Genomic DNA, 18,139 nt, shown 5'->3' on the forward strand with positions numbered 1-18,139 from the left:
AAATGGTACCATACTTGTGTGGTTAGACCTAGTCCCTGCGACACAAAACGACCCAAAACACAACGTGGACACACCACATTTCTACAGTGAAAACTGACCGTTTTTTGGCAAAGTGCCTAGCTGTAGCTTTTGAACCCTAGCTCTACCGGCACCAAGGGAAACCTAGCAAACACATACATTTTTTAAAACTAGACACCCAGGGGAATACAGGATGGGGTGACTTGTCTGCCTCTCACCAAGTTCTGTTACCCAGAATCCTCTGCAAACCTCCAATCTACCTGAAAAAACACACTTTTTTTTCTCAAATGTGTGTGTGGGAAGGTTGTGGGATCACAGGGCTGACACAAATTTCCTACCACTCATCGTTCCCCTAGGTCTCCCGATACAAATGGTACCTCACTTGTGTGGATGGCCCAAGTACCCGTGGCAGGCAAGGGCCCAAATCTTATTGACGAGACATCAAAATTACCTATCACAAAACAACCTGGTTTTGCAAAGGGGGTAACCTGAGGTTTTAGCCCAGGGCTCGGCGGCCATCTTGGGAAACTACCAAATCCACACTTTCTGAAAACTAGAGACCAAAGGGAGTCCAGCGAGTTATGGCTTGCGTGAACAATCAAACATTTTCCTACCCATAATCCCCATCCCAACCGCAAATGTAGCTGAAAAAAACAAATTTTCCACATATTTTTGTGTGGGATCACCGTGTCGGCACAAATGTCCTACCCCACAGTGTTCCCCTAAGTCTCCCGAGTAAAATGATACCTCACTTGTGAGGCTGTCCAAAGTAGAATTAGCTAAAGACGTATTTTTTTAAAAATGTAGCGCTTAGAATTCGCTGTGCTATACCATCAATGCTTATGTTTTTGGCTCTTCCCAGTCACAGTCCCTTGCCCCGCCCACACAAGTGAAAAAATCCATAGACACTTTAAAACATAGAACAAGTTGAGGATGCACCATTTACAGTCAGTGACAGGACACCTATTATGTGATTAATACATTGTATTATTTCCTTATCTTAGAAAAATGGCATAATGTGGTTAGCTCATGATACAAGATATATATATTCTATTACAAACAAGTTTTTCTCCTGCGATTTAATGCTTGGGTCTTGTTTTTGTCTTAAAGTTGGTAAAGGAAATGAACTGTTAAAGGTGCTTTGGTTTTTAAAGAGATAGTATATATCTTTTATAATATGTTTGGAGAAATTATTATAAAAAAGGAAATCTGAGAACTTTTCATATATGTTTTTTTGGTAGCCCTGAAGAAGTCTCGTGTGAGACGAAACGCGTTGGCTACGGTTATGTGAACATGAAATGTGAAATACAAGAAATCTCCATCCAAGAGCAATAAAGAAGAAAATTCACACACTTTGTGTCACATGTTCTGTTACCAAGTGATTGTTGTTGTTGTTATACAATAGTGTATAGTGCTGAACCTTTTGTGTTTATGTATATTGATGTAGGACTCTATCCAGCATTTTTGAGAGTAAAGAGGGGAGTACTCTCTGGTTTCGTGCACTATTATCCACTGATTACGGTAACCACTGATATTTGCTGGGTGCGGATCTTATCAGCCTCTACCCTCATATCTGTGTTTACATTGTATTATTTCCTTACCCATAACAACTTTTCATTTTCATGTCTGTCAAAAATATAAATCTATTGGTTGGTATAAAATCATGCACAATTTCCATTCATGGAAATTCCCTTTCACCCACATCTGTTCAAATGAAAATGAGAATGACCCTGTGTTTATTAGAATGGCAAATTGCAGAAATGAATAGCGCTTCGATGTCAGGGTTACAAATGTTACTTGCTGTGAGTTGGACCTGGCCAGTCATACCTAATATTGGTTTCAGAAACAATACAGTGTTGGGGAAGGACCTTGTATCCTCCACCTAGAAATGTTATTAGGAACATCAGTTGGCCTAGTATGAGCATGAAATCTATGCGTTTTGTTAACTTGAACAAAGTATTGTCTGCTCTCTTACTTAAAGAAGTCCCTTTGACTTCAGCGATTGAAGTTCATAAACTGCAGACAGCCAGGACTGCTTCAGAAATTCAGCTGCTCTTTCACACAATACCCGGCATATTTGGCAGATATCGTGCAAACGGTATTTCATTTATCTGTAACAACTGATGTTGGGCATCTTTTTAAGAACACTGGATCTGTCCTAGTGACTAGATTTGAATTAGTATTTGGACTGATTCCATCATTTTTCCATCTTCTGTTCTCCAGCCTTTTTGGAGGATTTCCAATCATGATAATGCTTAATTGGCTGTGGTATCATCTGCCTCCTGCTCTGCCAAGGAAATCAGAAACATGTAGTACCCATATCCAACTGAACAAAGCTGTAGAGAGACTCTAGTTCACTACATGGGACATGCTTGGCTAACTTAACTCAGCGAGCACTGGATGTCCACCTTTCGTAAAGTGAATGCTACACAAGTAAAACCTATGTCCTGGTGAATTAACTGTTTGACTGACAGCATCTTCAAATTACATCAGAAGCAGCCACAAGTGGCTTATCTTGATATGGGACTGATCCTGCAACCTCTACATGAGCACCAGAAACTATGCCGAACAATCCACTTGTCCTTTCTACAGAATTTAACCTATGACAGAGAAGTATCTCTAGTGACATTTTTCTATGCAGCTCTTGATGAAAGGCTAGACTCATTGTTATTCTTCGAGCCCCCTGGGTAGGAGTCGCAACCAACATTGAATGCCTCAGACAAGCAACCAATTGCTACTTTTTTGGCTTTCATACCACTTATTTTTATTTTGGCCAAAAAATATTATCGCTGGTATGTTTTTTTCCCCAACACGCAGAGCATTCTCTGAACATATAATGAAATGTGGAGAGGATTTGGCCTAACTGCTAGAGCGGTCGACCTCAAAGCAGGGGAACTGGGTTTGAGTCTTGGTCGGGACGCTCAGCATCCTGTGATTCTGGGCAAATCACTTAATCTCCTTGTGCCTAACAAAATGCCTATGTCCCTCTGTAACGCAACTGATGCTCATGTAAGCACTCCGATACCTTCGGGTCAAGTTGGCGCAATATAAAACTAAAAACAAACACAACATCATTTTTTATTATTAGCTGTAATGCAAGGATTACAAATTCATGGATATAGGACCTATGCTGAGTTCTAAATAAATCACTTGATTGTTGCAATAGTTTCATCCTACTTTTTTCAATATGACATCGCCAATCCAGATCTTCTATAAGAGTCAGCCCAAGGTAATCAAAGACCTTCACACGAGGGGGACACCAGTGAGCGGGGGATTTGGTCTAGTGGACTGGCCTGGATTTAAAACCATACATTTAGTTTTATCAACATTTATTTAGAGCCTCCTCTCATTACAGAAGCTCTCAAAGAAGCATAGGATTTTTTGAGGCGAGTATCATCTACTAACATCAGTGTGAGAATCTTATGGTTAATCAGCCTGAAAGGATCACCTTCACAGAGATTTAGAAAGGCGATCAGGTCATTAACATATAGTGAAAAGAGGGTTGAGGCAAGTACACAGCCCTGCCTTACAACCTCAATCCACAGAGAAAGGTTCTGTCAACTCACCGAAAGGCCCACAGCATACCTGAGCATAGTTATGGTTGTGGAGCCTTATGATAGTATCCAAAAGGTCAGAAGGGGCACCCAATGTTGCCAAAAACAGCCATAACTTCTGTTGGGGTGAAGGAAGTGACCCAATTAGGGCCACCGGGTCATTCGCGGCCACCTCTCAGCCTTGAGTCGGTCAGACAGTAGAGAATAAAAACCAAAATTATTTATTAGTATACACTCGAGCGGAGCCTTGTCTGACCAGCGTCCTTAGATTGCTGCAAAGGGACCGACCCCCACCAACATGGTAATACATAACATACATTTCCAGTACCTCTAAGGACACGCCCAGACTGGAATTTTCCAGTTAGTAGCTGGTGAGCAAAGGAGATACAGCAGGATGAGCTGAAATCCTGAGACCAGGTACATGCTATCTCAGTTTCAAGGTTACTCTGCCCGTGCCCGCCACTCTAAGGGTGAGAGCAGGCCTATTCTAATGAGAAAGGTATGTAGTGACCAAACAGTCTAATCATAAGTGCAGCGAAGCTCAACCTTGGACAAATAGAAAAAAAACATCAAGGCTGCTTTCTGCTGAGGCAAACAGAATGAGACCGAAGCTTCAGTCATGGTACAAAATGGCGGCTGAATACAAAATGGTGCCACAAATGCTAACTTAAATCGTACAATGCAAAGAGAAGTCAACCAGAACCATTTTCCATTCCAACAGACCCTCCTTTTAGCATTTGCTAACTATTTTGTCTAGCGTTAAGAAGCAAATAACTTCTTGCAAATAAGGAAGACTGCTATTACATGTTAATACAGACATTATTAATATTCAAAAATACCTTCATCTATTGACATTAGGTCTTGGACAGCCTGCATCATCATAGCCGTAGGCTTAGTATCATGTACCGGAGTCTTCGGTGTGGGTGTCAATTTTTCAACCCCATCAGCACAGCAAGCAGGAAGGCAATGTATGCACAGGCAACATGTGAAAATGATACCTGCAGTTGCTACCAGAAAGTTAAGGATCTTCCACACTCAGGATGCTGGTAGACCCCAGAAACAACCAGAAAGAGTCCAAGTACCATTCTCTTGGTGGATGTCAGAGGCGAGCCTATGCAACTTCTGTATAGCAGCATATACATTAGGGGCATGGTCCGGAATGTACACGTAAGAACTGACCCCTCCCCAGGTAGCACGGATGACGACTAACACTATCCTGTTCTGTAGAGCAACAAGCCTCGTAGCCTGAAGCTCAGCTGTAATATTGGTCAAAATTCCTGCTATGGTATTAATGACCCCTTCTACAATTCTGGTGAGCTGACTTATGTTAAGGCTATTGGACATAGGGCCCCAAACGGGTATGATACCCTTCATAGCATCTGTGAATTGCTGCAGAGTGGTGTCTGTCTGATCTATGTCTTCTGTATTAATAACTCTTCTAATTCGGAACAGATGGTCCCTCCTATGCTGCAATCGATGGTCCTTATGATAATTGGGAGGTGCTATGTAGACTGGGGGAAGGAGGAAAGAGTGGTAACATATAACCGACCATCCCCTAAGAAGCCAAACATAAGCTTGAGATCCACAAACAAAGTAGATACTATGCAGTGGGAGTAAAGGCGGGCTACTGCTTGTGCTCAACGTATATGTATAGTTGCAATTACTCTCTCCCACGTTTACCTTCCCAAACCCTCGAACACAGAAACCAGCTATTGTATTGACTACTGACACCGGCATTGGCTCATCCTGAGTAATATTGCGCATTTGAAAGGAGCGAAAATATTCAGTGACGTTGAACCCCTGGAAATCCAACATTTCATTTTGAAACCATTTTACATTTTTCTCTCTCTCATATACGTTCATGCAAGCTGTCAGAGACAATGTATCAGGGGTCCCTTGTTCTCCTGGGGTAAATCTTTGATGAACACGTATATATTCTAACGCTGTGTGATAATCAGCTGATGTCATATTCATAGTGCAAGAATGATAATAAATGTATACCATAATAAACAATTCAAACCATCCATCTCACCGCTCCCCAGATAGGACAAGGGCAACAATAACAGACTAGCACTCTTATGTGTAACTGAAGGGAGCAGTCCACATATCCAACAATTAGTAACATGGGCTTGGTGGAGCGTTTGTAAAAACACGTTATCTACATATGTCTTTCTGTGTTCACCTTTATGAGGAGCCAAAGTAATAAACATGTGTTCAGGGGGAACATGCATTTTACCAATCAGAGAGTGCACTGGATATTTCTCCTCAAGGAACCATACTACTATCAGGAAAAATAGAACAATCACCATGAAAACAAGAAGGGGGCAAATGTTGCCAGTTTCCTTCTGCACCTCACTGGAAGACTACTATTGTTCATCAACGATGGCGCTGTTGAGCACCAGTGGTGGAGCTAGGCAATCCCAACTCTTCTGAAGAAATCCCATATCGCTCAGGATAAGGTACCCACTTCCAGGGAAGCACGCTCTATTTATCCTGTCCAATGTCTGAACAATGCACCAGTTTCGCCTCTCCCGATTCTACTGCGGCCTGACTTATCGATTCCGTCCCTGCTAATCTGACTTTTCCTTTGGTGCACTGTTCTTCCTTTGGGGGCGCAAACTGTACCTGGCTATTCCAGGCACAGAAGGATCAGCAAAAAGGTGTTCAGACACAGAGGGGCCAGTGGGCTGGGACTCAAGCACAGATGGGCTAGCAGAGCGGGGTTCCTGAATGGCCCGGACCTCAGGGGGCACCACTGCATTCAACACTGCATCATTCTCATTCTATGTTTGGGTCCACGTTAGCTGGGCATCCGAAAAGGGGACAGGTCGGGGCACCTGTTCCCACTCCGAGTCCCCGATGCCATCAAGAACCCATTGATCGCTGGGGCAAAGGCACTCGGCGGCAGTGATTGGTATGAATCCAGTTCTTTCGGCCGGTGACCTTCACAGTGGTGAGGGCGGCAATTAGCACTTGCACTGGCCCCTTCCACCGCGGCTCAAAACTTCCTTTCCTCTGGGAATGTCGTACCAATGCAAAATCACCAGGCTGAATATCGTATCCTGGCCCCTCAGGTGCTGGCGGAAGGGCATTTTGGATCTGTTGGTGAATAGAACGCAGACTTTTAGTTAAATAATATGGGTAATCTACCAACAGAGGATATTCTATTTCTGAGAATTTACGAGGCCCTGGTACACCCCACACACATTTGCTGGGCATCCGAACACGACCTCGTAAGGTGACAGCCCTGTCCTAGAGTGTGCCGTGACTCTCGTAGACAAAAGGGCTAATGGTAAAGCATCTGGCCACTGCAACCCTGTGCTCTCCTGAATCTTTGCCAATTTCAGTTTGAGAGTACTGTTGTACTTCTCAACTAAGCCTGCTGACTGGGGGTGATGAGCGGCATGACATTTCTGTTTGATATGTAGACCTTCATACACTAACTGGATGACCTTTGAATTAAAATGGCTGCCATTATCACTCCAAATCAAACGGGGCAAACCGAAACAAGGTAAGAACTCCTATAGGATTGCCTTCGCAGTCACCATGGCCGTGTTTTCTTTAGTGGGGTAAGCCTCAACCCATTTACTGAAGGCACAAACAACCACTAACACATATTTCAAATTGTTGACTCGCTCCAGTACAATGAAGTCCATCTGGGAGGGGCAAAATTACCAGGGGGTGTAGGGGTATCTTTCCCAGGATTATGCATCATGCATACCATATGATAATTGACCAAGTGGGCAGCCATCTTTGGCATATTGTCATTCTGCCATGCAGGGTCTAACAGTTTGCAAATACCCTTAGCACTGATATGCGCTGGGCCATTGTTACTATAGGTAGAACATATGCATCTGGCAACATCCATCTCCGCTTCCCTGACTTGTCAATCCAACATCCCTCATCATTCATATTCGCTGTACTTTCTTGCCACACTGCTAATTCCTCTACCGTGGCCTCGCTCTGTATCTCCTTCATGTTTTCAAGTGACATTGTTAGCAACCTCCTGAGGCAGAAGCCGGGAGTATTGACAGCTTGTAACTTGAATTTTTTTTTTTTTTTTTAAACGTCTAGAAATTTGTGTGTTTTAAACTTTGCGATCCCCTCCCTGGGCACTTATCATTTCTTCCCTCTCACCTGTCATCCCCCGCACAGCGGATTTATCGCTGCCGCGGGTTAGAAACCTCGTCTTGCCGCCATTTCCTGGAACTCCCCAGGACACGCCCACTATCGCTGGCCACGCCTCTCCAAACACCCCCACCCGCCTCCACCCGCCTATAAAACCATGTGCACCCATCGGACGCGCAGCGGACGAGCGCAGCGGGCGCGCCGTTCGCGCGCCGAAGGCGCGCCTAGGGCGAGCCCGTCTGCGCCCGTCCGCGACCGAACGGGGCACGGGGCATGTCACTCTGCCCGCATCACCCAATACTCCCCTGCTGACCTACTCGACCTGCACGCCCCCTGGCCTCTAGCCCCAACTGCACGCTCGCAGCTTAACCATCTGGGCCTGGGTCACACCCGAAACATCTTTCCTGAGCTTGACGCCTGCATAGACTCTACTCCTCTTCAATCCATCTCTCACCCTCCCCCCCAGACCTCACTTCCCAGCCTCGAGCTTAAAGTGTGTTACCTTAACACCCGTTCACTCGTAAAACATCAGACGGAAATCTTTCACTTCCTAGACACCGATAATCCTGACATACTGTTTCTAACCGAAACCTGGCTGCACGATGGATCTTCCCCTGACATCTTGGCTGCCATTCCACCTGGCTACTACATTCTTCAAACCAATAGGACTTCCGGCAAATCCGGAGGGGGTGTGGCAGCCATCATCAAGCTCTCTATCAGATTTTCCACCCTCACCGTATCGTGTATCCCTCAGGTTGACTGCCTTGCACTCAGACTGGAATCCCCAGCATCACCCCTTATTTGTGTCTTAGTCTACCGCCCCCCTCAGTCCATGCCTGACTTTCCGTCTATGTTTGGAGATCTTTTTTCCCAGGTAGTCATTAACAACTCTAAAATCCTAGTCCTCGGAGACTTTAACTACTGGCCCCAGGATGAGAAGGAAAGCGCTTGTTCGGTGGCCTTCTCCGACCTGCTGTGCAGCTTGAACTGCTGCCAACATATTAACACCGCCACGCATACCAAAGGCCACTTACTGGACCAGGTCTGGACCTCCAATTTAGTGATCTCGGCCCCCCTCATACTGCCGTGTGCTTGGTCCGACCATTTGCTTATTTCCTTCTCCCTCAAAACTCCCACCTGTTCCAGCAGGCCCCTCGAAACTAATCTCTCCGCCCGAAACTGGAATAAAGCTGACATCAGCCAATTTATCAACCTACTCAGTACCTCCATCCCCCTGGAATCCGACTCATTAGATACACATGCTTCTAACTTAAGCCATTGGCTTGAGTCCACCAGCGACGCGGTCGCCCCCCTCAAACGGATCAAAATCAGACGCCTTCATGACGCTCAGAAATGGTTCTCCGAGGACCTTAAAGTTTTAAAACTCGGTCTCAGACAAGCCGAACGCCGGTGGCGCAAAAACTACCCCCGAAGCCAGGGTAGAGTTCCTATCCCTACTCAAAGGGTATAAATCCTCTATTGCGTTAGCCAAAACCATGTACTTCTCCAACAAAATTGTGGAGTCAGCCAACAAAACTAAAAGCATCTTCTCGATCGTGGAGGAGCTATCCTACCCCGACAGAGTTTCCATCAAACCCCTCCCTTCCCAGAAGCTCTGCGACTCTCTCAACCACTTCTTTATCGAGAAGATCGCAAAAATCAAAAACAGCATCTCGGTGCTGCCCCTATTGGACCCTTCTGTGCCCCCAGCCAACCTCCACGCTGATCCTTTTTACCCCCAGTCTCTCACTCAGATTCCCCTTATTACGGAGGCGGACTTCCCCACCCTCCTCAGCAAAGTCACCTCAGGATCTCCCACTGATTGCTGCCCCCCCAAGATCTTATGCAAGGCCTTTACTGCTTGCCCCGCCCCCCCTTGGCACTGCTGAACAACTCCCTCACCTCCGGCCTAGTCCCTAGTATCTTCAAGACAGCTGAGGTAGTACCCATCCTAAAAAAAACGACAGCTGATCCCACGATTATGAGCAACTTCCGCCCCATCTCCCTCCTCCGTTACCTCGGTAAGGTGCTTGAGACCCATGTTACCAACATCCTGAGCTCGTTTGTTGAGCAGTCCCATTTTCTTGACTCCCAACAGGCCGGCTTCAGGCCCGCCCACTCTACTGAGATGGTCATACTTTCTGTCATGGAAGAACTGCATAGGGGAGCTGACTCTAACACCAGCCAGGACCTGGTACTTCTGGACCTCTCGGCCGCCTTTGACACGGTCGACCATGTCATCTTGGTCGACCGTGTCAGGCAGGCTAGGATAGGGGTACCGCCCTTGACTGGGTCCGCTCGTGTCTCACCAGCCGCCAACAAGCGGTCCGGCTATCCCAGTTCTCCGTGGACAGGGTTGGGCTGACCTGCGGCGTGCCTCAGGGATCCTCTCTGTCCCCACTCCTTTTTAACCTATACCTCACCCCTCTGATCAGTTCTCTCCGAGATAAAAATGTCTCCGCATTTAATTATGCGGACGACATCCAGTTAGTCTTTAACATCGACTCCTCGGACCAGTCAGTCTCCGACTTTCAAGCCACCCTCTGCCACATCAGCAATTGGATGGGGGCAAATCATTTGAAAATCAACCCCGACAAGACCGAATTGATTCTTGTCGGAGGCCCTTCCAACCCCTGGAACTCCAACTTCTGGCCCATCAGTCTGGGCCGTCCTCCCCGCCCTACTGATTCGGCAAAAAGTCTGGGGGTTATCAGCAGCAAAGACCATTCGATGAAACTCCAGATAAATGCCACTGTCTCCTCTTGCTTTTTCAACTCCGCAATATCCGGAAAATCGCGCGCTTCCTCACCACCGAAGCCCTTACCTTGGCCCTTCTGGCTTTAGCCATCTCCAGAATTGACTACGCCAACTCCTTGTACGTAGGCATCCCTGACTACCAGCTTAAACGCTTGCAGCTTGTTCAGAACCAGGCGGTTCGCCTCATCTTCCATTAACCGAGGCACCACCACACCCGCCCTCTACTAAAATCCCTGCACTGGCTCCCTGTTTCTGAACGCTGCAAATTCAAGTTAGGCTGCCTCGTCTTTAAATCTTTGGTCGGCCTTGGCCCCTCGTTCATTTCCTCTCTCATTCACCCGTATGTCCCCTCCCGCAATCTGCGCTCGGCTCATCTGGCTCTTCTCAAAGTCCCCAGAGTCAAGCGCAAGAAATGAGGCAACTTAAGATTCTGGTTCCTAGCCCCATCTCTCTGGAACACCCTCCCCCTGGGCATTAGATCGGCTTCGCCTTACACCCACTTCAGATCCCTCCTCAAGACTCACCTATTCCGCTCGGCGTACAACTAAACCAAATTTCCTTCTTTTCCTTGCTCCCCCCCTTCCTCTTCTTCCTCACTCCTGCCTTCACCCTCGCCTCCCTCTCATCCCTCAGGCAGTTGCTTTCCGTTCTTTACCTCAGCGCCAAGAAACTGTATAGTGTACGCCGCGCTTTACAAATGCTTTTCACATCACATCACATCCTCAAACAGGGAGAACTCTGGCACCCACCTCGCAGGACCCGCTACCAACATTCTTTTAGTTTTAGTTCGGGCTGTCTCCTTAGCTGTCTGATCTGCAAAACTGTTCCACTTACCCACATCGTCAGTGACTTCCTTATGGGCGCTGCACTTTATTATGGTCAATTTCTTAGGAAGTGTCAAAGCGGACAGAAGCCTATGTATAAGAGGGCCATGCTGGATGCGTGTCCCATGGGAAGTAAGAAACCCTCTCAGCCCAGTGCTGCCCAAAATTATGGGCGACCCAGAAGGCGTACTGGCTGTCAGTATAAATATTAACAACCAGTCCCTTGCTCAATCCGCAAGCTTGAATAAGGGTGACTATTTCAGCTGCCTGGGCAGACTGATAGGGAACTCATGATGTCTCAACTACCGTATGCAGCAAAGTCATTGCATAGCCTGCAGTAGTGGTGCCATCCGGTAATTTGAAACAAGAGCCATCAACGTATAGTTCCCCTTGGGGGTCAGATAAGGGAACATCAGTAAGGTCTACCTGTCCCTTCGTCTCCTCCTCCGTCTGAAAAATGCAATCATGCATATCAACTTCCTCACTCTTGGAAGGGAGGGGCAGCAACGTGGCTGGATTTAGAGTGGCACATCTTTTAATCGTAAAATGTGATGCAAAAAGGGTCAATTCATAACCGGTCAGACATGCACTGGTGAGGTGCTGTGTCTCAGTTTTATTCAAAAGGGTATCCACAGCATGGGGTACCATGACTGTTAGGTTAGTATCAAGTACGAGCCCAGCCGATTGCCTTATAGAGATAGCCACTGCTGCGACCGCTCTTAGACAGCTCAGGAGGGCTCTTGTGACAGGGTCAAGAAGAGCAGAGAAATCAGCACATGGCTGTTGCTTACCTCCAAAGGCCTGTGTTAAGACAGAAAGAGCACAACCGGCCGTCTCGTATACGTACCAAGCACATGTGCAGAGCAAAGCGCGGCTTTCAATTCCTCAAAAGACTGCTGACATTCAGACGTCCAAGGCAGGGGTTCATGCACATCTTTAGAGGTTAGTGCGAGCAGGGGTTTTGTAAGTAAAGAATAAACAGGGATCCAATGGCGACAGCAGAAAGTGATGCCAATAAAAGTGCGCACATCCCTCTGAGTTTTAGGGACAGGCATTTTCACAATGGTGCTAATGCGCTCAGGGGTCAATCTTCTACCCTCCTTTGACAGTAGGTGACCTAAATAGGTGACCTCCTGTCGACAATATTGAAATTTGGAAAGGGACACTTTATGTCCATGGTGATCCAAATGGAGCAATAACTTAACTGTACTGTCTTTGCATCCCTTTTCAGTGTCAGAAGCTATTAATATATCATCCACATATTGAAACAATACATTACCCTAAGGGAAGCGTGAGGTAGTCCACTTAGGCTTTCAAGGCTTGGCTATATATACTAGGGATCTCTGTATACCCCTGAAGAGCTCGACAGAATCTAAAGCTTCTGCCAGCTAGGGTAAAACCGAACAAGTGTCTGCTGTCGGGTTGGATCGGGATACTAAAGAATGCATTTTTCAAGTCAGTGACAGAAAAGAATTTAGCAGAGGAAGGAATCATTATAAGAAGGGCAGTAATGTCAGGGACCACCGGGAACTGAGGGATCACTATTTTATTAACTGCACGCAGATCAATCACAAAACGATAAACATCTGGGTGATCATCGGGGAAGTCTGAAGATGTTTTTTTAGAATGGGAAGAATAGGGCTATAAACGCATTTCAATCAGGTCCTATTTAATTTGCAACAAAGCTCGCTCCCCCGCTTGTGGAATTTTGTACTGAGGAATACCAGGCAAAATGGCATTGTCTTTAACTGTAATGGAAACTGGGGGAATTTGCAATAGTCCTACATCCGTGTCAACTGTTGCCCACAAAGTGGGCGGCACATCATTAAACTCAGCAGGAAGGGACGAATATTTGGACAGACACTGCTTAGAGCTGACCACATTCGGACCCATTGTCTTGTAAACACCTTCCAGAGAGCAATAAATGGTCACATGCAACTTCTTTGATAAATCTAGGCCTATTACATTTTCTCCACAGTTTGATGTCAACAGGAATGGTGAATCCACAGTAAAAGGACCTATAGTCAATGTAAGAGGCTTCGAAATAGGACTTACAACCGGTACACCAGAAAACCCTACCGAAACTTTATTATTGCCAGACAGAACGGCCCCAGGGACCAGTGACCGAGAAATAGAGCTATTCATTGCGCCCATATCCACCAAGAATTCCTTAGCTGAGCCATGAAAATATGCAATAACATAAGGTCCATGCTGATCTACAGGTATCTGAACTGGTCCCTGGCTGTTCTAGCTGTGAGACATTCCTGTCATTTCATCAAAATCATAGTCATCGTGGTAATACTGGCCACCTCTTTTTTATCAAAATAATTACTATCTAAACGATCCTGTGATGTGGCAGCATGCTGGGCTCAGTCCTGTCCATCAGCTCCACGACCCCATCCACTAGAATCTCGTCTTCTAGGGGCCGCAACTTTCTGCAACAACACGGGACACTCGCTACGCCAGTGTCCCTCCAGTTACAATATGCACACTTATTGGGCCCTACAGGCGTGGTATTCCGGCAGGTGCGAGGTAGCGGGCAGGCAGCACCACCTCATCCTCTACCATTTCCCCGAGAAGCCTGCTGCAACAACACCTTCGTCTTCAATTCCTTGTGCTTTTTCTCCACCTTCTCCTCATTTTCCCTGTGCTCATAATACTGTGCCATACTCAATATTACAGAAGGGGAGGATGTCGTCCAAGTGCTCTCCGAAGCCTGCAACCGAGCCGCTATCCCTGGGAGCAGGTGCGTAACAAATCTGAAAATGAACAATCGGACACCCCCTCCACTGACAAATCCTATCCGTTAAAGTCCAAAAACACACCCTTGAACCGAGTGAAAAAATCTGACACACTTTCATCTTTCTTCTGACGACATGCCGTTAACTTGTCCCAATCTACTCTTTTTGGTGGAATAAGAGAATGCATATAAGAGATAATTTGGCTAGGCAAGGCTAGTATCTCAGGCCTAGGCTTCTCACCAGGCTTCCCCTCCTGATTCCATTCTTTAATCTGATCCCATGTACCACCCAATTCTGCACCGTGGTCCTGTGTGTGTACCTGCCTCCAAATATCAACAGGTACCAGTAAACCAAAGACCATTTCAATATCTGCAAGCGTCATCACTGTCGATGAAGCGGCCTCCGTCAATATCTTATAGTACACAGTAGGATTTTTCCTAGGGTTGGGTAACTGAGTCTTAAGGGACAACACCTCACTCCTCCTCCATGGAGTATAAACCCATTGCTCTTGGAACCAAGCCTCTACCATTGGTCTTATAATGACATCATGCTCGCCTCGCTGCTCTGGTATTTCGGGGTGATATATGGAGTGCACCTCCCTCATCGGAAACTGAGACACCATCTTGGGGCTCTTATCAAGCAGCCTACTCCAGTAGAAAAACATTGTCGCAACATTACCAACCACCTGACCATGCACCATGTCAGCTACATAGACATGATCCTTAATATCATAGATAATCTGTGATGCCACCTCATTAAAACACTGCTCCCAAAGCCCAATCAAAGTAGCCGACATGTGCTTAAGGGCATGCTGCTGGACAAAAGACTCATAGTCTTTCATCACCTCCCACACATCCTCCACACTGTAAATGGGGTTACGAGCCCACCGAGCTGCCTGGTTAGCCACCACCTTTTTCTCGGCCTACCCCACAACAGATCGTATCAACGTCCATCCTAACCGGTCCTTGAATTTCGTCTAGTCCTTATCCTCATGGCCACGTACTGGAGTGTCAATATTTTGTGACACCGGGGAATAGGGGAAAACAGTAGCGCTGAAAACAGAGTTACCAGGTAATAATGTTGCTACTGACTGTGTTGTTGACGTAAGAGCTGGTGAAAGAGGTATGTCGAAACAACATATATTGCAGGAACACCAACAGACATAGTTGCCACAGACGGCGAAGGCAAAGAAAGGACAGGAGGTGCGGTGGCCAAAGCAGATGAAGCAGCAGTAGCAGAGGCAGAGACAACAGAAACAGAAGAATCGGGTGACTGAGGCAGTGGGGGAAGTACAGGGTATAACCTCTGCGGGGCATACGGGGGCAGTGGTCGAGCATCCAACAACTCCTCCACAAATTTATCATTATCATCTCGGGTAACATAAGACTTTTCACATTGCAATCGAAACTTCCTGTGGGCACATTCTATTCCTTTCTCTGTTTTAGCTAAATCATACGCTACAGCTTTCTGAGTCACTGTCTGCATCTTTCCCTTTCGGGCCTCCTTCTCTGCTTTCATTCATCTCGGTTTAGCCTTCTTTTGCCATGTTCTAAGGGAATCAAACATCGACTGCCTGCTTCTTCGATGTTTGATCTATTTATCCTGCAGGAATTATTCTATTTATCCTTATAGATAAATATAAGGATAAATCCTTGCAAACTATTTATCCTGCAGGAAATTATGTTTTTGTTCATCGAAAGCACCTGTTAACGGCCACTGCAACTCAACATTGTTCCTCGTATATTTGTGCCATAATGTACTAAACATAATAGGGCCAAGGTCATGTTTCATGTAAATGTCGAAGTTGGGAGTACCCTCTGGAGGTGCAGGCTGACTCTCTTCCAAACGAGCATCAGTAGAACAACAACGACAACCCACACAACATAACTTACTGAAACAGTGTCAGGATCCGGGCCCAATGCGCCTACAAGAACTACCACTCCCAGAAACCCCTGCGCATGAGGGGGAGGAGCCAAAGGGCATAAAACGCCCAGGACACACACACTACGTTGTGCGTAATTGACGAAGAATTTGAAATCGACGAGCGGAAGCTCGTACCCGTGTTTTTCCCGCTTTTGGATTGCAAGCCGCGGGGATTGAGTTTGTTTCGGCCGAGGATTTCGGCATCAGAGTCAGACGGAGAATCTGGGTTTGCTTGGTCGACGGTACTTGTTCGGGTATCGCCTCGAGACAGGACCGGAGGCATTTCCGAATCGCTACGACACCTAAAGGGCGCAGCAGACGGAGTCTGGAATACACGCGATGACAGCGTGAAAGACAAACTGCAAGTATCAAGGGATATATGCGCTGATCCCTGGGGGGTGTGTGCGCACGGATCCCGATACAAGCTATTACTAGCACAACAATACTGGTTCTCATTTCGAGGGGCACATAGACCTCAGATAAGGTCCATACAAACTCTGGAAAGTACAATTGACCGCGCACAGGTATAGGACAAGTATATCAATCAGGCGGGGTGGCATTTAGAACTATCGCAAACAGTCTAGCGCGGAAAGGAAATTCCGGCAGCCATTTGAAGGGTCTCGCGAAGACATACCATTATTATTTTCTGATAAGTGTACATCCCGAGAGTGAGGGGTGTACGCTATAAGAGTGACATTTACAGCGTTCTGATATCTCTCAGCTTACAAACAGAGCCTCTCATCAAAAACAAAGTTTATGGTACACAACAACCCAAGACTTCTAGTGATAGTTTGAGAGTGGTCATGTGGTGTATGGTTACGCAACCGAGTTGTGGTGTGCGTGTGTAAGCGGAACTAAGGAAGCTCTTTTTAAGAGTATTGATAACTGGTTAGTGAGACCTACTGAGAGTAGATAAGTGGTATTGCATTGTATTTTTATTCTTGTTTGTATATTAACTTTCTTTGCAGGTTCTACTCCCCGCTGTTCCCATCCTTCCCTTCCCTCGCTTGATTGCTCCAGTCTTCCGTGCCTTTAGTGCAGGAAGTTGGTGACGTCGAGAGATGGACCCCATATAGCGTCGCCCGAATCCTGAGGAGTATCGGACCTGGGACTGATTCACGACAAACAGGGCATTTTTCACGAGAAAACAAGTTCAGTATTTATGCCGAGCAGATACCAGCAAAAATCTTAGCAAAGTTGGTCCTCAGACCTCACCAATTACAAACCAAAATGGTACCATGTTCACAAAGAACTCAAACCAAGTCAAGCGCTTGTCAACAAACGGTCCTCAGACCGCACCAAGCACAAACCAAAATGGCGCCGTAGCCACCACAAACCAAAGCAAACTCACCTGGTGCACACAGGTTGAACTAATTTTTTCTCCACTGCCGACGCTTGGGACCAAACGGTTAGATTCAAGGGTTTCGCCGTTCAGGACCCCAGCTGGGCTGACTACCAGCCGAGGCACCGCCCGGTCAAACAGACAGGGCAGCTGCGAGTACCAGGCTCTCTCATGCAGGGATCCCCGGTCTGCCCGTCCGACCCAATGTGACCCCAACCCCTCTACCCGTCTGTGAGCAAGGAAGGGTCACTCACCCGATGGGGTCCCTGTTCAGGGGCCAACAGAAGGAAGTGACCCGATTAGGGACACCCGGGTCACTCGCAACCTCCTCTCAGCCTTCCATACAAATGAAGAGTTGGTCAGACAGTAGAGAATACAAATCAAAATTATTTATTAGTATACGCTCAAGCAGAGCCCGGTCTGACCAGCCTCCTTAGAGTGCTACAGAGGGGCTGTCCCCCCCACCCCAACATGGTAATACAGAATATACATTTCCAGTATCCCTAAGGACACGCCCAGACTGGAAATTTCCAGTTAGTAGCTGGTGAACAAAGGAGATATAGAAGGATGAGCTGCAATCCTGAGACCGGGTACATGCTATCTCAGTTTCAAGGTTACTCTGCCCGTGCCTGCCACTCTACGGGTGGGAGCATGCCTATTTTTTTTATAACTCTTTTTATTAAAGTTATGCGAAACATACAATTTGCGTACAGTTCCATCCAAACACATTACAGAAAGCACAAAAGGACAAGTCACACAATATAAGAAAGAGAAGAGGAGCAAGTTATGGTGAGGGGGGAATTTCACTTTCGGGCTCCTCTGGCGGGGCACATATGTAACCACGGTATGAGT

The sequence above is a fragment of the Triturus cristatus genome, chromosome 3_1, assembly GCF_964204655.1.
Source record: "Triturus cristatus chromosome 3_1, aTriCri1.1, whole genome shotgun sequence".
Classification (NCBI taxonomy): domain Eukaryota; kingdom Metazoa; phylum Chordata; class Amphibia; order Caudata; family Salamandridae; genus Triturus; species Triturus cristatus.